The sequence below is a fragment of the Panthera uncia genome (genome assembly GCF_023721935.1).
Source record: "Panthera uncia isolate 11264 chromosome B2 unlocalized genomic scaffold, Puncia_PCG_1.0 HiC_scaffold_24, whole genome shotgun sequence".
In the NCBI taxonomy this organism is placed as follows: domain Eukaryota; kingdom Metazoa; phylum Chordata; class Mammalia; order Carnivora; family Felidae; genus Panthera; species Panthera uncia.
The window spans coordinates 79,272,436-79,299,312 of record NW_026057580.1 but is presented as its reverse complement, the minus strand read 5'-3'; the positions used below and the strand labels follow the sequence as shown (position 1 = coordinate 79,299,312).

Here is a 26,877-nt window from a genome sequence, read left to right as displayed (position 1 = left end):
CAGGACTCCAACCCTTCCCCAGCCAATCAGCTGAGGCCACAGCCATTACCTCACCAACTGCCCCTAGACCCCAATAAAACCTTTGTGCTTTTGAAACTCACTCTCTCTCCCTGGCATCTCACCACTGCCTCCGTACAGGTAGGGGATTGAGCTGGAGCTAGCTCGAATAAAGGCTCTTTTGCTTTTATATTGGACTCGGCTCCCTGGCGGTATTTGGGGATCACGAATTCTGGGCATAACATAGGCAAGTCACATGATTTCTCCAGGATTCAGATTTCTCATCTGTAAAATAGAATACTAAATAATATTTTCCTTATGGAGTTGTGATAAGGACGAAATAAATTAATACATGTAAATACTTATAATAACAGCTTGCATACAGTACAGGTATTGGATTAGTATTTATTATTATTAACGATGGTTATGATGATGATGTTAAGAGTCATGTAGCAACTAGGTGATTACTTTTCCTATCCTGGAATAAATTTCTGTGCCTTCAAATTGAATATGAAATCAACAGACTAACTTGGAAAATGGGTAAATAGTCAACTAAAATATTCTTGTTGACTTTTACTTTTGAAATGGAATTCATGCAAAAGCGTCAGATCTCTTAAATTGATACTCATGTTTTTTAAAGTAAATATGTATTACAAAAAAATCAGTCATCCCTGGACAAAAAAAAAAATGCCTCTAATAATTCAAATACTGCCTAGATAGAGTATTAAGAAGAAGACAAATCTGGTAGTAATTTAAAACCATGATTTATGTCAAAACTAAGATTTTTAAAGTGCATCTATTCTAAAGTACTCCATTACCTTGCCTTGGGCAGGACTAAACCTTACTACTGCAGAGACAATATACACAATCTCTTTTAAACTGTAAAGCTATTTTGTACTTCATATATTTCTCCTCTACCCCAGGATATAATCAATAACCTTATAAAATAAGTCAGGATTCTTAATCTTAAACATTCTGACCTGAGTCCCAAGTGCTTTAGTGTGTAGTTTCAAGATAAAATTTAAACATCTATATAGAATCAAATGCTTATTTGGAACTGAAATACTAATTTAAACATAAATATATACAGAATCAATAACCTATTTTTAGAAGAGTCAGCTGCTCTACTTTCTCAGACAAAACTTTGGTTTTATTTATATAAAAGCAACCATATTTATTGGTTCGCATAAATAACGCCTACACAAATCTCTCAAGCCTTTCAATGCCTGCTTTTTATGAAACCTACATTCTGGCTTTAAATACAAAAGGAAGGTCAAGCTGTGAAAGTCACTAGGATTTATGACGTTGTTCCACTACTAGGGCCTCCACAAGAGGGTATTATTGAAGAAGCACTGAAGAGCTCTTAAAGAATCAAAAATCAATCCATTTGCAGCTAACGTTGGCTGTAGGCATTTTTGGAAAAGGGAGTAATTGCACTGGAAAAATCTTATTTTTACTTGTAAGTAAATGCCAAATTAAAAATCCTCTGGCAGTTTTAGGAATAACAAATGACAAAGAGATGTGCCTGTAATGAGGGAATTATTTGCAATCACGCTACAGGTGAGGTATTTTATTTTTTATTCACTTACATAATATTCACAATCAAGCTTCATCCTTTCAGTTCAATTTATTTTCCTGCTTCTTTCCTCAGTGACTGAAAGCATCTCATGGATTTTGTTGTTAAAAGCAATCATACTTTCTGCAAGACTTGCTTCCTTCTCCACATCTCTTTAATTCCAATTTTCTACATCAGGTCTGATACCATCTGGAATAGAGGATGAATTGAATGCTGCGAACCTTTAAATTAGCTTGATATTTCTAAAAACTAAGAGGAAAAGTTTTTACATTCTTCAAGGTTGCAAGGTATGTCTTAGCTAGAATTCATAGCATGTCGTATTTCTGGCTTTCTAAATGCTACAGTTTGTAACAACTTGTATTTTTGGCTTTCTAAATTAAATTCTAATGTAAGTCATAGATTCAAGTTTTGTTTCCAGGATAGTGACTTATTCTACCTACTCATGTATAAAAGAGACCAAATGTTTTCAGGTCCCATTCATTAGAAGTGGGAAGTTTAGTTAAGATATTGTATCATAATGTACCACATTTATTTCTATCACAGAGGAAGATCAAAATCAAAAACAAAGTTTTGCTTTCTGAGCTAGAGTTCAACTTAATCTTGTTTTGCATTAAAACCCTTCTATTTACTGGAACTTGTGGGTAGGGGATATGAAGTAGGAAGGAAATCCTAAGAGATTTCTCAATAGATAGTATCATAGATTGCTTTTCTCTAGATTTGTTAATGTTATAAAATTTAGTAATTGCTATTCCTTGACCACTGTCAATATGATTATTTGTGTGTTTTTTTTGTAGAAAATAGTAATTAGTGTGGGGAAAATAAATATGATTTCCAGATTTTAATATCTTAAATTATTTCCAAGAATGTAATTTTGAAAACTATTCAGAAATTTTGAGTCTCCTAAAGAAAAACTTTCATCTCAGGATCAAAAACGGTAAAAAGGGACCTTATGTAACTCCTTCACTTATTTCTCCTTCTATGAAATTCACTCTTAAAAATCATTCATTTAAGAATATTTACTGTATACTATGTGGAAAAGGATACCCCGTACCATCAAAGCATATAAAATAATCTATGGCCTTAGGGAATTTGCACTGTAGTGGGGCATTCAAGTAGGAATGATTCATGGAAAGAGAACCAAAGGGAACCGTCAAATTAATTTCACAGCAGCTCTACAATTTATTAATTAAAATCATAATTATCTTAAAATACCTACTATGTAAAAGGCATATTTTCATTTTGCATATACAGTAAGTTACTTAGGTTTCATGCAGCTGAATTTTGAGTGTAGTGTTTGAGGCATGATGAAGACCACACATTATTTAAATGTGGTAGCAGTGGGGCACCTTGGTGGCTCAGTCGCTTAAGTGTCGAACTCTTGATTTTGGCTCAGGTCATCATCTCATAGTTCATGAGATTGAGCCTGGTGTCCTACTCTGCCCTGACAGCATGGAGCCTGCTTGGGACTCTCTCTCTCCTTCTCTGCCCCTTCCCTACATGCACTTGCAAGCACTCTGTCTATCTCAAAATAAATAAGTAAACTTAAAAAGAATTAAAAATAAATAATTAAGGGGCGCCTGGTTGGCTCAGTTGGCTAAGTGTCTGACTTCAACTCAGGTCATGATCTCACGGTTCACCAGTTCAGGCCCTGCATCCAGCTCTGTGCTGACAGCTCAGAGCCTGGAGCCTGGGTCAGAATCTGTGTCCCCTCTCTCTCTGCCCCTCCCCCACTTGCTCTCTGTCTCTCTCTCTCTCTCTCTCTGTCTTTCAAAAAAGTGAATTAAACATTAAAAAACAACTTTTTAAAATAAGTAATTGAGTAAGTAAATAAATAAATGTGGTAGCAGTATGCTTCTTCAGAGGTAAGCTTAAGGAAATAAACTATGTTATTCATTAAAATTTTCATGTAAATACTTTTCAAAAATATAATTTATTTTTGAATAATGTTGCAAAATTTTCTTAAAATATTAAGTTTTTTTCCACAGACAAAAATTATAAAAAGATTAAGGAAAATAAAAATTCCTTAAACAAAATTGCAAACTCTACAGTTATTGCCAAAATCAGAGCACTGTGCTAAGCTGAATAATGGCCACTCTGAAGAACAACACATCCTAATTTCTAGAATCTGAATATGTGACCTCATAAGGCAAAAGGGACTTTGAAGGTATAATTAAAGATAAAGACATGGAGATGGAGAAATTAGCCTGGATTATCCAAGTGGGCTCAATGTAATCACAAGGCTCCTTATAAGATAAAGAGGGAGGCAGAAGAGTCTGAAAGAGAAATGACAACACAAGCAGAGGCCAAAGTGATAAGCAGCTGTATAAGCCAAAGAATGTGAGTAGCTTATAAAGTTAGAAAAGGCAAAGAAATAGATTCTCTCCAGAACTTCCAGAAAGAATACAGTCCTGCCAACACCTTGATTTTAGCCCCAAAAGACCTATTTTGGACTTCTGACCCACAAAATTGTAAGCTAATAAACTTGTGTTGCTTTAGGCCACTGGGTTTGTGCTAATTTGCTACAGCAGCAATAGAAAAATAACAAAGTACCTTTTGAGCATTTACTGTGTGCAACTATACATTTTAAATGTATTATGTCATTTAATCATCCTGAGAGCCCTATAAAGTAGATACTGGAGTGACATCACTAAGGTGGTGCCATAGGTCATTCTCCTCACAAGAACAACTAATATTCAAAAACAAGACCCTACTAAGGGAATCCTAGAACACGGAGGTAAGGCTCAAGCACTCTTGCACCACAGAGACCAAGACAGACTGCATTACAAGGGTAAGAGAAGTAGCTACATGTTGGCCACATTACCTCTACCCCAGGTCAGTGCAGCACCACATGAAGACATCTTTTGTGAGCCTCCAGTTCTTCCAGTGGGAAAAGAGAACCTAGGAGACAACCAGCTTTCCCCAAGTGTTGTGGATTGCTTTGTGGGAGCCTCTACTCTGATCTCGCCCCAGGAGGATTGCAGGGGAATCTGCAGGGCTCAATCCCTGGGACTCTGATTGTGACAGAGAAGGATAGATAGGCCTGTAACAACCAGTGCAGGGATCTTGGCAGCCTGAGTTCATACTGTAGTGCCCAAGTACTAATCCCAACCAGGAGTTCTTCAGAACCAAGTCAGGGGTACACTCTGATCAGGGGACTCAGTGAGGTGTGTATGTGCCTGATTTGGATCCTCAAATAAGAAGTTTTGCTGGCACTAGAGTTTGGTTTGCCCATACACAGGCAAAAACTTGAGTGACACACCCTCTGCTCTGGAGAGGTATGGAGAGAGTCTCTTGGCCATATCTCACCAGAAGGGCTGGGGGAACACCTGAAAGATGTATGGAAGAGTGAGCAGAGAGATGGGTGGGTAGAGCTGATTGCCCCCAAAACAAACACAATACTGAGCACAGAGGTCTTTGTGCTACACACAGATAGGACAGTTAATTCATATCCAAGACTGAGGTCAGCTCCCAGCCTTTCCCAAAAAGACAGCCTGTTTGGAAAATTGACATTTTCCTGAAGTGGCCCCTCTCCTTCCTGCCCAGATAAGGGAGCTGGAGCATAGCCCCATCCACTGTGGCTTCTGGCCACATCTGACCAGAAGGGCTGGTGAGAACACCTAGGAGCTGTGTGGCCCACCAGTGCTTGAGCCGAGAGAAACATAGAGCCAATAGTTTTCAGAGCAAAGACAGTGGGCCTGTTTGGCCAGGGAACTTGGGGCATGGGTCAGCATGAGTTAAGACACTAAAGAACTTTACCAGCTTTAAAGCTCTTTCTCAACTGCACCTAAGCAGGGAAAATAATTCATAGTCCCATTCATTACTGAATACACCCTTTAACCTACCTGACCAAGGAACCCAATCAGAACACTCGGGAAGCCATGTATCTTATTCAACAGCTCTGCTGACAGTAACACTTGAACAGAGAGCATAACCTGTGACTTTCCCCATCCACAGAGCAAAACCAGTGGCCTCATCTGACCAGAGAACTACAGTGAGCAATCTTGATTTGAGTCCCCAAGCAAAGAGCTGTACAGGCCCTGGGACCGATCCTGCTGCTCTGCAAGGGCAGCTACTTGCTTGCCCTCTGCAAGGGCTGTCTACTACTGAATATAAAACTCAGTCCCAACCATCTAGAAAGCCTGACCAGAGAATCCAGGCAACTGTAGAGGCCATTCTGCAGCCTCACTTGAGAACCAAGCCAGCCTATCCAACTGTTCTCAGCCAGTGGCACACTGGTCACATCCCTGACCTCAGAGCTCAAATAGTTACCTCACCCCTAAATAGACCATAATAGCAGGTCTTACCTCCCAGGAACATTACCAGGCAACACTCCCAGAAACCCAAACTGAGCTAACTTGTGAAGATCTGTCTCTGCCAAAACAAACCTATAAAATCTAGAAATGCACAGATAGCAATGTAAAGAATCAAGGAGCACCAAAAACAAACAAAAAAAAAACAAAACCAAACCAAACAAAAAAGAAAAACAAAACAAAACAAAAAAAACAGGTAAACCACTAAAGGAAACTGAGTTCTAATAACTGATCTTAAAGAAATAGAGATCTATGAACTGTCAGACAAAAAATTCCAAATAATCCTCTTAATGAAGTTTTAGTGCACTACATAACACACAACTAACTGAAATTAGGAAAACAATGCACGAAGAAAACAAGAAGTTCAACAAAGCAACAGAAGCCATCAGAAAAAAATTAAAACCAAAAAGCAGAAATCTTAGACTTGAGAAATACAATAATTGAACTGAAAAATTCAGTAGAAAGTTTCAAAAGCAGACTCGACCATGCAGAAGAAAGAGTCAGTGACCTGAAGATAGAACAATAGAAATTACCCCATCAGAGAAACAAACAAAAAAACCTAAAAATTAAGAAAACGTGTGAAGAAGATCTATGAGACATGTAGGACATAATGAAAAGAAACAATTCACATAATGAGAATTCCAGAAGGGAAAAAGAAAGACACAGAAAGTATATTTAAAACAATAATGACTAAAAACTCCCAAACATGGGAACAGAAATAAACATCCAGATCCATGAGGCCCAAAGGACTCCAAATTAGTAGAACCCAAATACAGTCACATTGAGACACATTATAATTAAATTGTCAAAAGTCAAAGACAAAGAAAGAATTTTAAAAACAACAAGAGAGAATTTTCATATAAGGGAAATCCCATTATACTATATGTGGATATTTCTCAACAGAAACATTTCAGGCTAGTAGAGAATAGGATGACATATTCAAAATATTGAAAGAAATAAACCCAAGCAAGAATACTACACCTGGCAAAGCTTTCTTTCAGAAATTAAAGAGGGATATAAACTTTCCAGCACAAATAAAAGCTGAGGGAGTTCATTACCACTAGACCTGCCTTATAAGAAATGCTAAAGGCAGTTCTTTAAGTGGAAGTAAAAAGATGCTAATTAACATCATAAAAATATTTAAAAAAAAAATAACCTTAAACTCACTGGTAATCTTAAATATATAGTCAAAATTAAATTCTGTAATTTGGTAGTTGTGGCACAAAATATACTTACAACTCTAGTTTAAAAATACACAGTAGGGGCCCCTGGGTCAGTCGGTTGAGTGCCCAGCTCTTGATTTCAGCTCAGGTCATTATCCCAAGGTTGGGGGGATCAGGCCCTGTGTCAGGCTCAGTGCTGAGCATGGAACCTGCATGGGGCACTCTCTCTCTCTCTCTCTCTCTCTCTCTCCTCCTCCTCCTCCTCCTCTCTTCTCCTTGCTTTCATGCGTGCACATGCACACACTCTCTCAAATATAAATAAAAAAATAAACAAATAGAGTAAAAATAACCATAACTACAACAATCTTGTTATTATTTACACAGTATAAAAAATATGTAAATTGTAACAGAAATAGCCTAAAATGTGAGGAAGAGAAGAAGCAAAAGTGTAAAGTTTGGGGATGGTTTTGAAGTTAAGTTGTTATCAGGTTAACATATAGTACCACAAATTTAATATGTTTTATGTAAGCCTCCTGGTAACCAGGAGGGAAAAAACCTATACCAATTACAGCAAAGAACATGATAAAGAACTTATAGCATACTGATACCAAAGACATCTAAACATGAAAAAAGACAATAGGATAGGAAATAAAAAACAATAAATCTACAAAAACAACTGGAAAACAATCTTTAAAAATTAACAAAATAACAATTACTATTGTCTTTATCTATCAATAAGTACTTTAATGTAAATGGGTTAAATTCTCCAATCAAAAGACATAGTAGGCTGAGTGGATTTAAAAACAACAACATGGACTTCAAGCTGTATTACAAAGCTGTAATCATCAAGACAGTATGGTACTGGCACAAGAACAGACACTCAGATCAATGGAACAGAATAGAGAACCCACAAATTGACCCACAAACATGTGGCCAACTAATCTTTGACAAAGCAGGAAAGAATATCCAATGGAATAAAGACAGTCTCTTTAGCAAGTGGTGCTGGAAAAACTGGATGGTGACATGCAGAAAAATGAACCTGAACCACTTTCTTACACCATACACAAAAATAAACTCAAAGTGGATCAAAGACCTCAGTGTAAGACAGGAAGCCATCAAAATCCTTGAAGAGAAACCAGGCAAAAACTTCTTTGACCTTGGCCACAGCAACTTCTTACTCAACATGTCTCCAGAGGCAAGGGAAACAAAAGCAAGAATGAACTATTGGGACCTCATCAAAATAAAAAGCTTCTGCACAGTGAAGGAAACAATCAGCAAAACTAAAAGGCAACCAATGGAATTGGAGAAGATATTTGCAAACAACATATCAGATAAAGGGGTATAATCCAAAATCTATAAAGAACTGATCAAACTCAACACCCAAAAAAACAAACAATCCAGTGAAGAAATGGGCAAAAGACATGACTAGACACTTCTCCAAAGAAGACACCCAGATAGCCAACTGACACATGAAAAAATGCTCAACATCACTCATCACCAGGGAAATACAAATCAAAACCATAATGAGATACTACCTCACACCTGTCAGAATGGCTAACATTAACAACTCCAGCAACAACGGATGTTGGCAAGGATGTGGAGAAAGAGGATCTCTTGCACTGCTAGTGGGAATGCAAACTGGTGCAGCCACTCTGGAAAACAATATGGAGGTTCCTCAAAAAATTAAAAATAGAACTACCCTATGACCCAGCAACTGCACTACTAGGTATTGATCCAAGGGATACAGGTATGCTGTTTCGAAGGGGCACATGCACCCCAATGTTTATAGCAGTGCTATTGACAGTAGCCAAAATATGGAAAGAGCCCAAATGTCCATCAACAGATGAATGGAAAAAGAAGATATGGTATATATATACAATGGAGTATTATTCAGCAATGAAAAAGAATGAAATCTTGCCATTTGCAGCTACGTGGATGGAACTAGAGGGTATTATGCTAAGCAAAATTAGTCAGCCAGAGAAAGACAAATATCATGTGACTTCACTCATGAGGACTTTAAGATACAAAACAGATGAATACAGGGGAAGGGAAGCAAAAATAATATAAAAACAGGGAGGGGTACAAAAACATAAGAGACTCTTAAATATGGAGAGCAAACAGAGGGTTACTGGAGAGGTCGTGGGAGGGGGATGAGCTAAATGGATAAGGGGCATTAAGGAACGTACTCCTGAAATCATTGTTGCACTATATGCTAACTAACTTGGATGTAAATTTAAAAAATAAGTTAAATGAAGTTTAAATGAAGTTGGAAATTCAAAAACAACAACAACAAAAATGAAACAAAGCAAAACTAAACAAAAAAAAAAACCAAGATCCGGCAATATGCTATATATAAGAGACTTATTTTAGCTTTAAGAACACACAGACTGGAGGCACCTGCATGGCTCAGTCATTTAAGCATCCAATTTTGGCTCAGGTCATGACGTCACAGTTCATGAGTTCCAGCCCCATGTCAGGCTCTGAGATGACAGCTTGGAGCCTGGAGCCTGCTTTAGATTCTGTGTCTCTGTCTCTCTCTGCCCCTTCCCCACTCATTCTCTCTGTCTCTCTATCTCTCTCTCTCTGTCAAAAATAAACATTAAAAAACAATTAAACACACACAAACACACACACACACACTCAATGTTAAGGGATAGAAAAACTCATTCCAAGCAAGTGGTAACAACAACAAAACAGGGTTAGCTATACTTACATCAGACAAAATAGAGTTTAAACTAAATATGGTAAAAAGAAACAAAGAAGGTCATTATATAATGATAAAGGAGTCAACCCACTGAGAAGATATAACAATTATAAAAATGTGGGTACCCAATATTGGAGCACCTAAATATATAAAACAAAACTAACAGACCATTCAAAGGAGAAATAAATGGTAATATAATAATAATTGAGGATTTAAATGCCCTGCTCTCATCTATGGATAGATCATCCAGACAGAATTAATAAGGAAACTGAAGATTGGAACACTGTAGACCAAATGGACCTAACAGACATATACAAACATTCTACCCAACAACAGAATACATATTTTTTTCAAGAGCACATGGAATATTTTCTAGGATAGACCATATATTAAGTTAAAGAACCAGTCTTAGCAAATCCAAGAAGACTGAAATCATATTAAGTATCATATCTGACTACAATGGCATGAAACTAGAAATTAACAGCAAGAAGAAAAACTGGAAAATTAATGAATATATGGAAATTAAACAACACTCCCCTGAACAACCAATGGATCAAAGAAGAAATTAAAATGGTGATAAAAAAGTTTCTTGAGGCAAATGAAAATGAAAAACCAACATTTCAGAACTTATGGGATGCAGTGAAAGTAGTGCTAAGAGGGAAGTTGATAGAAAAAGATGCCTACAGTAAGAAGCAAAAAGTATCCCAAATAAGTCACCTAACTCTATATTTAAGAAACTTGAGAAAGAACAACCTAAGCCCAAAATTAGCAGAATAAATGAAATAATAAAGATTAGAATAGAAGTAAATTAGAGAACCGAAAAGAAATAGAAAAGATTAGCCAAACTAAGAGTTAGTTCTTTGAAAAGAAAAACAAAATTGACAAACCCTTAACTAGACTAACCAAGAAAAAAAAAAAAAAAAAAAAAGAGGACCCAAATCAATACACTTACAAATGAGAAATTAAATATTACAACAAATAACACAAAAATATAAAGGATCCTAAGAGGCTACTATTAACAACTATATACCAACAAACTAGACAATCAAAAAGAATGGAAAATTTCTCAGAAATACTTGCTATTTACTTATCAAGACTGAATCAGGAAGAAATAGAAAATCTGAATAAACCAATTACTAGTAAAGAGATTGGATTAGTAATCAAAAATCTAAAGAAGAAAAGTTCAGGACCAGATGGCTTCACTGGTGAATTTTACCATTTAATAAGAAATTAGCACCAATCCTCAAAATCCCAAAAAACTGAAGAGAAGGGAACACTCCCAACTCATTTTATGAGGCCAGGATTATATTTATTCCAAAACCAGAAAAAGATACAACTAGAAAACTACAGACCAAGAAATCTGAGGAATATAGATTCAAAATTCTAAAAAAAAAAAAAAAAAAAAAAAAGTGCTAACAAACCAAATGTGCCCGCACATTAACAGGATCATTCACCATGATCAGGTGGGATTTATCCCTGGGACACAGGATGGTTCACCATATGCAAACCAATCATTGTGATACCTCACACTGACAGAATGAAAGAAAAGAATCATATAAGTGTCACAATAGATACAAAAAAAGCATTTGACAAAATTCAATGTCCATTCATGATAAAAAAAAAAAAAAACTTAACAATTTAGGCATAAAGGGAACATATGTCAACATAATGATGGCCATATATGACAAACCCATACCAAAAATCATAGTCAGTGGTGAAAGGTTGAAAACTTTTCCTCTAGATTAGGAATAAGACAAGGGTGCCCATTCTTACCACTCATATTCAACATAGTTACCACTCATATTCAACATAGTACTGGAAGTCCTACTTACAGTAATCAGGCATGAAAAAGAAATAGAATGTATCAGAATTGGAAAGGAAGAAGTAAAATTGCCTCTATTTGCAGATGACATGATTTGATATATGGAAAATCCCGAAGACACACCAAAAACCTGTTAGATCTTATCAGTGAATTCAGTGATGTTGCAAGATATGAAATTAACATACAAAATTCAGTAGAATTTCTAAATACTAACAACAAATTTTCTAAAAAAGAAGTAAAGAAACCAATCCTATTACAATAACATCAAAAACAATAAAATACTTAGGAATAAATTTAACCAAGGGGGTGAAAGATCTCTACTCTGAAAACCATAAGACATAATGAAAGAAAATGAAGAAAACACAAATAAGTGGAAAACTATCCTGTGTTCATGGATTGAAAGCATTAATATTGTTAAAATGTCAATCCTACCAAAAGCCATCTATAGACTCAATGTAATAGCTATCAAGATTCTGATGGCATTTTTTTTTTTACAGAATTAGAAAAAAACACTTCTAAAATTTATATGGAACCACAAAAGATCCTGAATAGCCAAAGAAATCCTGAGAAAGAATGACAAAGCAGAAGGCATCACACTTCCTGATTTCAAGCTATACTATAAAGCTATAGAAATTTGGGGCACCCGGGTCGCTCAGTGGGTTTAGCGTCCAACTTCGCTAAAGTCGTGATCTCGCAGTTTGTGAGTTCAAGCCTGCTTCAGATTCTGTGTCTCCCTCTCTCTCTGCCCCTCCCCCACTCATGCTCTGTCTCTGTCTCAAAAATAAACACTAAAAAAAAAAAAAAAGAAATTAAAGCAGTATAGTAATGGCATAAAAATAGACAAATAGATCAATGGAACACAACCAAGACTCCATAAATAAAACTCAAGCATAGGGGTGCCTGGGTGACTCAGTCAGTTGAACATCAGACTCTTGGTTTTGGCTCAGGTCTTAAATCTCACAGTTCATGGGTGCAAGCCCCACATAGGGCTCTGTGCTGACAGGGCAGACCCTGCTTGGGATTATTTCTCTCCCTCTCTCTCTGCCCCTCCCCACTCTCTCTCTCTCAAAATAAACAAATAAACTTTAAAAAATAAATAAGTAAAACTCAAGCATATATGATCAACTAATATTTGATAAGGAAACCAAGAATAACACTACTATTGAATCCCTATTCCTCAGATTTCTTGGTCTGTAGCCATGAAAAAATGAGAAAAATCCTATTTGCAAAACATGGATAGACCTGGAAGGCATTATGCTATGAGACGTAAGTCAGACAGAGAAAGACAAATACTGTATGATCTTACTTACATGCAGAATCTAAAAACAACAACAACAACAAAAGCACCACACCAAACTCATATGAGTTTCTATGAGATCAGACTTGCAGTTACCACAGGCAAAGGGTTGGGGGAGGAGGAATTGGAACAAGTTGGTCAAAACGTGCAAACTTTAAGCTATAAGATAAATAAGTATAAGGGATGTGATGTACAACATGATGACTGGTAGCTGACACTCTGTATGATAGAAAGGAAGGTTGTTAAGAGAGTAAATTTTAAGAGCTGTCATCACAAGGAGTATTTTTTTTTTTCCTTTTTCTTCTTTCTTTCCTTTATATTGTACCTACATGGGAAGATGGGTGTTAGCTGAACCTATTATGGTAATGATTTCACAATATATGTAAATCAAACCATCATGCTGTAGGCTTTAAACTTGTGCAGTGATGTATGTCAATTATTTCTCAATAAAATTGGAAAAAAGTAGATACTATAATTATCCCAGTTTCACAGATGAGAGAACTAAGGCTAAATGGTTTAAGCAATTTGCCAAAGATACTGAACTCTTAATCATCACTAGATTTCCTTGTGGCTAAGCAAGATAATACATATACATGAAGGATACCAAACTATTAGCCATCTTACTATTGAAGAGTTTTATCAAAGTGCTCATAGTTTCCTTAAATTTTGTTTTAAACCTCTGTGAGAATTTTCTAAGTTTACACTATTATAGTGTTGAATGATTACTTGAATTCATGATAAATGTGGTGACCTTTGTTTATTCTTGATGATCGCATCCCATTTCTAACATTTCCCATTTGATTCATTTATGGGAATTTAGTGAGATATCTGCCACTGTCTTCCTCTCCCTCTCAGAATTGTACCAAGAACACGAACCCACACCATATACAAAAGATATTTAAACAATTTCAGGTTAAGGAGTTTATTTAACTATGGTTACTTGAAGGATAGTAGAGCTGGCATTGTTTAAAAATAACAAGAAACTGTTGGAGCAGTTTAATAAAGGTATCAGTTTTATGTCACAGTAGAAACCTTAACTGATTTCTCTGTTGAAAACTCTATCTTTTTCTAGGAATTAAAGATAGAAAACATATTCTCTAGCATATATAGTGATAATCCTGTTTAGGCACTAAATATACTTAATCAAACATAATATAAAATACCCACAGGGGGCGCCTGGGTGGCTTGGTCGGTTGGGCGTCCGACTTCGGCTCAGGTCATGATCTCACGGTCCGTGGGTTCGAGCCCCGCGTCGGGCTCTGTGCTGACAGCTCAGAGCCTGGAGCCTGTTTCAGATTCTGTGTCTCCCTCTCGCTGACCCTCCCCTGTTCATGCTCTGTCTCTCTCTGTCTCAAAAATAAATAAACGTTAAAAAAAAAAAATTTTAAATACCCACAGAGTTACCTTCTATTTGTCCATACACAAATAAAGTGCCTGTGGATATATTAGAAATTATCTTTTATAAATAATTATCATGCAACATAATTTTGATTATTCCCAACAATAAGCATTTATTTAATTTGTTTTAATGTATCTTCCATTTGGTTGAACAATAAAATGTGCTCCTTATATTTACTTTTTATAGTATATAGTCTATTTAGTACTACCTTCTCTTCAAAACAAACAAAAACAGAAATATTATGTGATGTGATTTTTCATGTGTCTGTCTTTGTTTCCAAAAGGTTTTTAGAATAACTAAACAACCAAGTTCAGGGAGGTTTTGTTCATGCAAAACTGAAAAAGACATATGATAGGTTTATCCTAAATGTCAGAGATATATTTCCAAAAAGTTAAAGTGAAATATTATACCCTTAAACCTGATATTAAGATATCTGATACTAGATTACATGAAAGTAACACTTATTTTTATATTACGATAAGGCTAATTTTTCCTGTTATTTATTGCAGAAAGAATAATAAAATGTTTCTCTTACACGGCAGACCGAGAATTGTCAACTAAGATGCAATTGCAATAATTATTACTGGTGAGGATGCAAAACACAGAAATAGCATTACTTGCTGACAGATCACAGGGCTAGTGTGGGTTACTAGAAGCAACAAAAATTACATTTCCCCTTGAATGGAAAATAAACTTTCTATGGAAATCTCTGAGAAATGAATGGATTCACTTATTGTAATCTTATTTACACAAAACTGTTTCCTGAGCTGAATTGCTAAATTTTATAGTTATATCAATACGTATAATTATTTATAAATGTTCTAAAAACTAAATTCTAAATGAGTGCATTCTTTTATCCTCAGGAATGTTATGTTACTGATCACATAATTTGAGTGTTCTTTCTAAATAATGTGTGTATTTATTCATTAAATTAGCTTTATTGATTGTTTATCACAGACCTAACAGTTTTTTCTAGCCTGAGGATACAAAATTGCCAAAGATGCAGTCACTGTTCCCAAGAAGCCTAGTGTGGTTGGGAGATAAAAGCGCAACAGAATAACAATAAATAATGCAGGTAGCAGTAAGGTAAATGTAGACATGCAAAACTACTCAGGCCTCATAAAGAGTAGATAAATTATCATATCTAATGTTAGGGATTAACCAAGGAAAGAAGAAGCTGTCAGGAAGATTTCTTGCAGGAGCTGCACCTAAGTTTTAGCTGATAAATTGGCTAGATAAAAGCATTTACGAGAAATGGTGCTGGGAATATTTCAGGTAGAAATACATATAGGAGAAAAGACAAAAAGATAAGAAAGTTCATGGCATGTTGGGTAAACTCCAAGCAGTGTGGAGTGACTTAAGCATAAAATAAAATGCAAGTCACAACAATGGACTTCCAGTTCCAAGATGGAAGTAGAAGTTGGCATTTTGCTTATTGTATTCCTGGAAGTCATCCAAATAGAATGAGGAGAAAGAAAAACAAGATACAATCCCATTTTCAAAGCAAAATCAGGGAACAGCTAAATCCTAGGTGAAACTGGAGAAAAGACTGACAAAAATTAATAGAGAAGAGTTGGGGAGTACATTCAAGAAGAAGCAAAGAGAGGATGCCTTGGCTGTAGATTGCCAAAAGAACCAGAAAAATCCACTTCACATTGGGAGAGGGCACACTTTGATGTGAAAAACTAAGTTCCTTATTTGCAATGGTGAAAACCAATATTAGACAATGGTTACAATGTTTCTTTGGATCTAGTTTGGGTATGAAAAGCAGAGGTAGGTTATCTATATGAAAATAAGTTCATATATGAAGATAGGAAGCTGTGGCAGCAGAAGAAAAACACCCAGTGCTCATCCCCAAAAGTGTCCTCCTTAATGCCCCTAGCCCACCCTCCCACCCAACACCCCTCCAGCAACCCTCAGTTTGTTCTCTGTATTTAAGAGTCTCTTATGGTTTGTCTCTCTCCCCGTTTTTATATTATTTTTGCTTCCCTTCCTTTATGTCCATCTATTTTGTATCTTTTTCTGACTGCCTTATTTTGCTTAGCATAATACACTCTAGTCCCATCCATATTGTTGCAAATGGCAAGATTTCATGCTTTTGATCCCTGAGTAACATTCCATTGTATGTACATACCACATCATCTTTATCCAATCATCAGTTGATGGACATTTGGGGTCCTTCCATATTTTGGCTACTGTCAATAATGCTGCTATAAACATTGGGGTGCATGAGCCCATTTGAAACAGCACTCCTGTATCCTTTGGATGAATACCTAGTGGTACAATTGCTGGGTTGTAGGGTAGTTCTATTTTTAATATTTGAGGAACCTCATGCTGTTTTCCAGAGTGGCTGCACCAGTTTGCATTCCCACCAGCAGTGCAAAACTGTTCCTCTTTCTCTGCATCCTCACCAACATCTGTTGTTGTCTGAGTTGTTAATTTTAGCCACTCTGACCAGTGTGAGGTGGTATCTCATTGTGGTTTCTATTCGTGTTTCCCTGATGATGAGTGATGTTGAGCATCTTTTCATATGTCTGTTAGCCATCTGGATGTCCTCTTTGGAAAAGTGTCTTTAAAAAGATGGTTTTGGACTGTGTTGTTGTCATTTTCATTGGCTTCCATGACTTTTTAATTTCCTCTAACTTCTTGGTTAACCTATTCATTCTTTAGTAGGATGTTCTTTAGTCTCCAAGTATTTGTTGTCTTTCCAAAGTTTTTCTTGTGCTTCATTTCAAGTTTCATAGTGTTGTGGTCTGAATATATGCATGGCATGATCTCGATCTTTTTGTACTTGTTGAGGGCTGATTTGTGTCCCAGTGTGTGATATATCCTGGAGAATGTTCCATGTGCACTCGAGAAGAATGTTCATTCTGCTGCTTTAGGATGAAATGTTCTGAATATATCTGTTAACTCCATCCAGTCCAGTGTTTTATTAAAACCATTGTTTCCTTGTTGATTCTCTGCTTAGATTATCTGCCCATTGCTGTAACTAGGGTGTTGAAGTCCCCTACTATTATGGTATTGTTATGAATGACTTACTTTATGTTTGTGGTTAATTGATTTATATATTTGGTTGTTCACGTTGGGTGCATAAGTATTGCAATTGTTAGATCTTCTTGGTGGATAGATCCCTTAATTATGATATAATGCCCTTCTTCATCTCTTGTTACAGTTTTTATTTTAAAATCTGTTTTGTGTGATATAAGTATGGCTACTGCAGCTTTCTTTTGATGACCATTAGCATGATAGATTGTTCTACCTCCCCTTACTTTCATCTGAGGTGTCTTTAGGTCTAAAATGAGCCTCTTGTAAGCAGCAAATATATGGTCTCATTTTCTTATCCATTCTAATACCCTATGTCTTTTGGTTGGAGTGTTTAGTCCATTGACATTTAGAGTATTGAAAGGTATGTTTTTAGTGCCATTGTGTTGCCTGTAGAGTTGGTGTTTCTGGTGATGTTCTCTGGTCCTTTCTAGTCTTTTTTGCTTTTGTTCTTTTTTGGTTTGTATCATCTTTTCTCCACTCATGGATAGCTTAGTGATCATGAACTCCTTTAGTTTTTGTTTCTCTGGGAAACTGTTTATCTTTCCTTCTATTTTGAATGACAGTTTTGCCAGATAAAGAATTCTTGGCTGCATATTTGTCTTATTCAGTAAGTTGAATGTATGCTGCTAATCCTTTCTGGCCTGCTAAGTTTCTGTGGATAGGTCTGCTGCGAACCTGATCTGTGTTCCCTTATTGGTTAAGGACTTTTTTTCCCTTGCTTATTTCATAATTCTTTCCTTGTCTGTGTATTTTGTTAATTTGACTATGATACACCATGGGGATGGTCAGTTTTTGTTGAATCTGATGGGAGTAGGCTGTGCTTCTTGGATTTTGATGTCTATGCCCTTCCTCAGATTAGGAAAGTTTTCTGCTGTAATTAGCTCATCTAAACCTTCTGCCCATGTTTCTCTGTCTTCATCTTCTGGGACTCCTCTTATTCAGATGTTATTCCTCCTTTTGCCTTTGTTTCCTTCTTTTTTTCTGCTTCATTATTCTTCATAATTTTGCCTTCTATATAGATGATTCGCTGCTCTGCTTTGTCCAGGCTTGCCATTGTGGCATCCATTTGAGACTGCATCTTGGTTATAGCATTTTTAATTTTGTTCTGACTAGATTTAACTTCTTTTATCTCTGCAGAAAGGAATCTATGCTTTTTTCAACCCCAGCTAGTATTCATGGTTTTAAATTTTAGTTCAGACACCTTGCTTATATCTATCTGTCATTTGACCTGTCATTGACCAGTCAAGGACCTGGCTGTCATTTCTTCCTGTTCTTTTTTTGTTATTTTAGAGGAAGAAAAAAAATTAATAAAATTAATTGAGTATGGGGTGTTTTTCTATTTCTTTGTGTCTTATTCAATTTCCTTCATAAGCTTCTATAGTTTTCAGCATACTTACCTTTTATATCTTTGGTTAGGTTTATTCTTAGGTATTTTATGGTTCTTGGTGCAATTGTAAATGGATCGATTTCTTGATTTCTCTTTCTGTTGCTTCTTTATTGGTGTATAGAAATACAACCAATTTCTGTACATTAATTTTGTATCCTCCAACTTTGCTGAATTCATGTATCAGTTCTAGCAGCTTTTTGGTGGAGTCTTTGGGTTTTTTATGTAGAGTATCATGTCATCTGTAAAAAGCGAAAGGTTGACTTCTTTGTCAATTTGGATGCCTTTTATTTCATTATGTTGTCTGATTCCTAAGGCTAGGGCTTCCAACACTATGTTAAACAACAGTGGTGAGAGTGGACATCCCTGTCGTGTTCCTGATCTCAAGGGGAAAGCTCTCAGTTTTTCCCCATTGAGGATGATATTAGCTGTGGGCTTTTCATATATGGTTTTTATGATGTTAAGGTATGTTCCTTCTATCTCAACTTTCTGGAGGGTTTTTATTAAGAAATGATGCTGTATTTTGTCAAATGCTTTTTCTGCATCTATTGACAGGATCATGTGGTTCTTATCCTTTCTTCTATTAATGTGATGTATCACATTGATTGATTTGCAAATATTGAACCAGCCCTGCAGCCCAAGAATGAATCTCACTTGATCATGGTGAATGATTCTTTTAATTTATTGTTGAATTTGATTTGCTAGTAACTTGTTGAGAATTTCACATCCATGTTCATCAGGGTATTGGCCTATAATTCTTTTTAGTGGGGTCTCTAAGTGGTTTGGGAAATCAGGATAATACTGGCTTTACAGAATGAGTCTGGAAGCTTTCCTTCTGTTTCTATTTTTTGAAGGATAGGTATTAACTCTGCTTTAAATGTCTGGTAGAATTCTCCTGGTAAGCAATTTGGCCCAGGACTCTTATTTGTTGGGAGATTTTTGATAACTGATTCAATTTCTTCACTGATTATGGCTGTATCCAAATTATCTGTTTCTTCCCATTTGAGCTTTGGTAGTATATGGGTGTCTAAATTTGTCCATTTCCTCCAGGTTGTCCAGTTTGTTGGAATATAATTTCTCATAGTACTCTCTGATAATTGTTTGTAGTTCTGTGGTGTTGGTTGTGATCTCTCCTCTTTCATTCATGATTCTATCTATTTGGGTTCTCTCTGAAAGAAGCAGCTTTTAGACTTGAGGTAACATGGTAACAGAACTTTAATTTTGCTCATGTTTGATCCAAGGCTATGCTCTTCAGGATTCCATGTGAAAACACTGATGAGTAAATTTATCATGGTATTTCCATTCCCTTTCCCCAAAATTGTTTTAAGCAAAGACATATAACACAATTCTGATCTTGAGGCTGAAGAAGAGTCTAATGGCAGGTGGGGAGGGCTTCTGGGAAATGCTTTCCTCCATATGGAAAAGAGATGCTTGATGGGGCATGAGGAGGGTGCAGAGAATTTCCCTTCCTTTCTCTCAAAATTACCATGCTTAAAAGCTTATATCAACCAATCCTAGAACTGCTCTGCCTCCAGGATACGTTCTAAATACCTCCATTCTTACCTCCTCTTGAGATGGGTATTTGGTAAGATTTGAAAAAGAAACAAATATTCTCTTAAGAAAACAATGCATAAGAGTTGTACTTTAATAAATTATGTGAAAATTAATAATTTAAAAAGCCCCATCTCATTTAGAATGAAGTTGGGAGGCCAGCAGGGGGAGCTCTTACACCCAGCACCAGTTCTCAATAACACACCCAACAGGAAGAGAAGGACCTTACAAGTCCATACTACGTGACTGTGCCAGACAGAAGAAGGAACATTCTTCTACCTCTGGCAGCAGCCCAGCCCAGCCCATGAGAAGCCATTATGCTCAAACTCCCAGTTCAGTCTAATAGACTTTTAGTTTATAACAGTGCCTCCCAACTCCCGCCTTTCCTCTATAAAAGAGCATTTCTCTCCTTTGTTTTCCATACTTGCCTATGGTTTTGCTGTATCTTGCCTGTCCTGGATTGTAATTCTCTGCTATTCCTGAATAAACCCATCTTTGGCTGACAAAATAACTGGAAGTTTTATTTCTATGGTTAACAGTTAACAGGAATTATTAAAAGGGTCTGTTTTTTTCTTATAGTTATTTAGTTACTGGGGCTGGAAGCCTTTACACTATTCTGTTTTATTGAGGAGAAAATTAGATGGAAACATTTGAGAGCTAGACACTGGGTTTCAAAGATTAAGAAACTATAGGGAGGTGTTTTTTTAAGTTTATTTATTTATTTTGAGAGAGACAGAGAAAGCACAAGTGGGGGAGGGACAGAGAGAGAGAGAGAGATAGAGAATCCCAAGTGGGTTCTGTGCTGACAGTACAGAGCCTGAGATTGGGCTTGAACTCATGAGACCTGAGCCAAAACCAAGAATGGGATCCTTAACTGACTGAACCACTAGGTGTCCCAAGAAACTATGGAGAGGTATTAAAGAAAACAAAGACAAAAGAGAAGAAAAATCCCTGTTATCTAGAAGTAGTAGCTAATATTTACCGAGCACTTAACCATGGGCCTAACACTATTCTGTGTATTCACCTGTTTTCATTTAATCCTCATTGCAAAATTAGGAAGAAGGTACTGTTACTTTCCCATCTTAAAGTTGAGGAATCGGAAGCACAAAAAAACGAAACTTACTTAAGATTACACAGCTAATTTGAGGTGGACGTAGCAGTTAAGCACAGGCATCCTTACTCCAGATTCTAGCATGTTTCTAAATACTTCTCTGTACTTCTATTTAATCAAAGGTTATTTCTGTATAGAGATCTAATGGGAAAAGTCCATCTTTTGGACTCTATTTGTATGTGAGAGCTACTTTTTAAAGCATAACTCCCACATAGATGTTAGTCTTACTAAAGACTAACATTTGGGATTGCTGAAGTGTGGTGCTGTCTAACCATGCCTGAATCAAAGCATACCACGAAATTTAACTAAAGAGTGCCCTTCTATAGCATCTAAACTGCTAGATGAGTATTGCTGGGAAGGGGAAATGTGCATGGCATTTATATTAATGGTGCTAGAAAGGTCTTTTTCCATCGCATAGAAACTAAGTGGAGAGAGCTCTATTCTCAACCCTACAGCCCTTGAGAGGATTTAAAAAACTGGATGATTCCCAGAAAGACTGGACTCTGCTATACAATATAAGTAAATTAGGCCAACTGAGGCAAGAAATTCCGTTGTCAATGGAGATGTCAATGGACAATAGTTCATGCAGGTAGCTTCCTCTGACACTAAATCTTTAAGGAAGATAAGATTGTTTCTGAAATAGGACAGATTTATTAGCAATATGGTCAAATTAGTGGAAGCCAGGACAAGCTATATCAAGACTCTGATTAAAGTTGGGGAAAATAATGCAATAAATGACATAGCTGGATGCTACCAAGCAGCTAAACCTAGGATTTTTGCACATAATGTAGAATGGGTTCCAGATACAAATACTTTAATACTAGGAAATATTAGGATGTTTTATGAAAAAATTAAGATCCTACCAGGTATTACTGGGTTGAGTAAAACTTGATAGGAAAAGTATGGAAGTATGTCCACACTTTTGTTCTAATTTTTTTTAGAATTAAATTAAATTAAATTATTAAATTAAATTAAATTAAATTAAATTAAATTAAAGCAAATCTTCAGCAGAGTGAGAACTGAGGAGGAAAATTACCCAAAGTTCTTAATCACTCCGCAGAAAGAATAAAAAGATTCACTTTACGTTAGAATTTGCAGGAGTATTATATGAGGTAATGGAGAATACAGTGATAACAGAATAAAATGGAGTAAGCATTGCTAAGAGGGTTGTTTAAAATGGAACCAGGAGGACACTGAGGAAATGGGGCTTATGCATGTCTCCTGTCTCAAATACTCTGAATTGTTGCTGAACTCAACTAAAAGTCAAGAAATCTGCTGCATGTTAGAATGAACATAAAAGGACTTTCGGCCTAACATTAACCCTAGGAAGCAATCATATATAGTAGTAACTGTAACTAATGGTAGTATAACTGTAGCAATACTAGAAACAATTACATTTCATTCAAAGCAATTTATGTAAATTCCCTCTTTCCTCTTTAAAAACTCTAACCTCCTTTGTCTCTCCAGATTACACTTTCAATTTTGCTGAACTCTGTCTCCCAGTTGCAATCCCTAAGATACCAAATAAATGAAACACATTTTATTGTGCAGCTTGCAGTTTTGTCTTTCATTGGCCGACAACAGGAAGTAAAATGAGGTGTAGACAACTAGGTGAGAGTCCACAAGCCTGTCTGGGGTCACTAGAGTTCAGGCTGCTTAAAATGTCAAAAGCCTCCAGGGAGCACCCTGTTGTTACAACTAATTCTAGAGGGGAGAAAGCTAAAGCCATAGAAGCTCAAGTGAATTAAAACATCAGGATAAATTGGCTAAAATGGAATTATGGGCTATTTGGAATACTTGAAAATCATATCTGGCTAAGTTTAAAAATATAAAATAGCAGTATGGATGGCTCAATCAGTTAAATGTCTGACTCTTGATCTCAGCTTGGGTCTCTATCTCAGGGCCATGAGTTCAAGTTCCATGTTGGGCTCCATGCTGTGGAGTCTACTTAAAAAATAAATTAAATTTTAAAAAATAATATGATAGCCTATATAATTATAAGACCTTAACATTTATCTTTCTTACAATTCTCTCAGATTTAATTTTTATACAAAATAAATTAGATGAAACCAATTTAATGCCTGAAGTAAATGCACAGGCTTAAAACCACTTTATCGTGAAATATCTAAATAATTTACACAAAGAAAAGTGTGTGTGTTAGTTTTGCTTGTACTGGGTCATCTGGATAATTGCTTCAGTTTTCTCCCTTAACATTTATTTATTTATTTATTTATTTATTTATTTATTTAAAAAACTACTTTAATTTTTTTAATGTTTATTTATTTTTGAGAGATTGAGAGAGAGAGACAGAGCACAGGCAGGGGAGGGGTAGAGAGAGAGGGAGACCCAGAATCTGAAGCAGGCTCCAGGCTCTGAGCTAACAGCACAGAGCCCAATGTGGGGCTCAAATTCATGGACCATGAGACCATGACCTGAGCCGAAGTTGGATGCTTAACCGACTGAGCCACACAGGTGCCCCTTCTCCTTCAACATTTAGATATGCATTGTCCAATTTGGGGGCTCTCAAGCTCTTGTAATGTGGCTAGTCTGAATTGAGATGTGCTGTAAATGTATAATATAAACCAGATTTAGAAAATTTAACATGAAAAATAATGTAAAGCATCTCATTAATTTTTACATTAATGTTATGTTGGAATGATATTGGGTTAAATTAAATATTTGTTAAAGTATTGTTAAAATTAATTTTATCTGCCTCTTTTTCTTTTTAATGTGGCTACTAGAAAATTTTAAATTATAAATGTGGCATATATTATATTTCTGTTGGAAAGTGTTAGACATTGCCTTAACATATTTAATAAGAATTCAAAAATCTGATAAATGCCTAAATAGAAATGGTTTCTCCTTTCTACAGCATAATAACATATTTTGGTGAATGAATGCTTGATTTTAATAGTTCTTCAACGTATGATATTATATTTTATCAACTCTTATGAGAGGTCAATAAATCCTTAACATATTTTAGCTAATTGCCCCTGAGATGCAAAATGTTTTAGAAATGCCATTAGCATCTCTTCAAGTAGTCACTCTACATAATTGTAAACTGGTATACTAAACACTAGAAATATTTGATTTCTCTACCCACTTCATTATTTGCATGATGAATATTTGCTTTTTTTCTCTAAATTTGTGTATGTTCTGCCTGAAATAAATATTATACCTTTGTATTCATCTACTCCACTGGTGTAGACATATCTGGTTGTCATGGGAATTACTGGCTTACTTTTGGGGGAAAAAATCTGTGTAGAAAGAAAATTGTTCACAGGCTATTTTATTTTATTTTTTTTATTTTTTTTTTCACAGGCTATTTTAATATTAAGGTAACAATTTAGGAGAGCCTTTATACCTTTATTATTCCTTGGTTTTTAATTTAAAAAAAAAGTCAAAATCTGTCTTCAATGACAAAAGCATTTCTTTAATCAGAATAGAGTCTCTTCTAATTCTAAGTTTATACTGACCCCTATAGGCTATTTTGTTCTAATCTATTCCTGGTTTATTCTTACAGAACATAGGTTGAAAAATTTAAACATGTTTACATTTAGAATTTAATTATTTTAGGATTAAAATCATAAAATATTTTTCACAGACCTTTTCACTCCTTGCATTGTACAATGTAAGCTATGCACAGATTTTATTCATCCTTAAGACAATCTAGTTTGGGGGGCAAACTAGCTTGTATTGATTATCTACAATAGGCTTACATGGTGCTATCATTTATAAGACCATGTGTTATTATTCCTTAAGATAATTTATTTTGGGGGTAAACCAGCTTGTATTGATTATCTACAGTAGGCTTACATGGTGCTATCATTTATAAGACCATGTGTTATTATTTAATCTTCTCAACTCTTTAAGGTTGATATATTACTAACAAGGATTCTAAGATTCTGAGAAGTCAAGGACCTTATAAAAGATATTTTCACAACTTACACTGAAAGCAGAATTTAAAATGCAGAACTTGGAAGGAGGGGTATGTAAATGACATTAACAATCAAAGTGAGAAGTTAAAAACTAAATAGCTTTTCCCCAGTTGATAATTTTTCCAGGGTTAAATTTTTTGAATCCATATTAAGGACTCTTATAAATCTGCAACATTTCTCTTTGGATATCTACCTCAATCCTCTCTCTTTCTTAAAATGACTTAAGTGGAACCATTTTAAAATGGAGCCAGAGCAGCCATTTCAGAGGAACTGTCTTTCACATCCCGTTTCCTGAAACCTTGAACTGGGCCAAACTGTCAACATTCAAGAAGTCAGCAAGCAGAAGATCCAGAGAATGTCCCTTTTGAAAAGACTAATAGAAGTGAACCTTGGTCTAGTGACCACTTCACCTGACCAACCAATGAGGTGCAAATCTAGCCTTACTTACTAGCACCAATGAACTCTTCTTTTTAAAACAATTTACCCAATCTTCCTTTTTTTTTTTTTTTTTCCCATGAAAATCCTAGGTCAACCTCCTGAAATCTCAACACTCTTTGGGATTCTATTTAAATCTGTGTAGCCTGCATTGCAATTCTTTGATCCCAACTACATGCTTTATCTCTGGAACTGATTTCTTGTTTATTGGCTGACATCTTCAACTATAACAGCAATGTAAGTTACTTTGAATTTTGCATCTCATTAACTCTTGGTTTTGAAGCTTCATTTTCAAGTGCTGAGAGGTAACATTTCTGAGACTTCAAGTTCAACATGTCCAAACTAAACTTTTAGCCAATTCCATTTCTTCCTTTTTGCTACCTATCAGTTAATGGTCACAGTTCTTCCAGATTCCTAAGTGTTACCTGACCTTCACACATCTAATTTTTGTAAATTTTTTAAGAGTCTTATTATTAATGACAATGCCTATTTCTATTTTAGGTTATTTCTGTGGCCAAACTGTTCTCCCAGAATATCTTCAGGGACCAATCACTATAAAAAGAACTAGAACTTTTTGTACATTCACTGGAGTTGGCCATCATCACTTAATTATCAAACGCTCCAAATGTCTCCTGAACAGCTCGTAACATTCAACAAAATCAATGCTACCTTTAAGTTTTTATAACCAATATGTCTTATGCAATTAAAATTTTTGAATGTGAAAGCTTCCTGTAACATCTTAATTGGACAAGAAATTAAAATGCGTGATAAGTGATATGACACTTATCATGTTCACGTTATTACAGTGAACTGTTAAGTACCCAAAATAGAAATATCCCAATAAAATTTGTCCTAGGCAGTGGTCTGCAGTAATGCCTGAGAAAGTAAGTGGGGAGGAAAAGACGCAGAAGTGTTAAATACTAGAAATAAGTGGATGAACGGATGAGCATCGAGAAAGAGAAAGCAATCCTCCAGAAGTGAGAAATTCCACTAATGGACGAGGGCAAAATCATTAACGACCACTTCAGCCTCTACGTAACTCAAATTCAAATAAATATTAAGTAAAGGTGAGATTTTCTCACAACGTTTTCTTAATGTGGTAAATAAACTACAGTCCGGCTGCATCAGCCAGGCACTTTATGCCC

General features: G+C 35.8%; 1 long non-coding RNA gene across 2 annotated transcripts; it reads left to right on the top strand.

The window, feature by feature from the left end:
- The first annotated feature begins 47 nt into the window (after nucleotides 1–47).
- Nucleotides 48–26,798, top strand: LOC125938877 (uncharacterized). Of its 2 annotated transcripts, XR_007462847.1 has the most exons (4): nucleotides 48–138; nucleotides 1,649–1,860; nucleotides 25,825–25,969; nucleotides 26,234–26,798. It is a non-coding gene; the product is annotated as an uncharacterized LOC125938877 (long non-coding RNA). The 2 variants fall into 2 exon arrangements; XR_007462846.1 differs by lacking the exons at nucleotides 25,825–25,969; nucleotides 26,234–26,798 and adding an exon at nucleotides 14,778–14,970 and having other exon boundaries at nucleotides 58–138.
- Nucleotides 26,799–26,877: the final 79 nt, after the last annotated feature.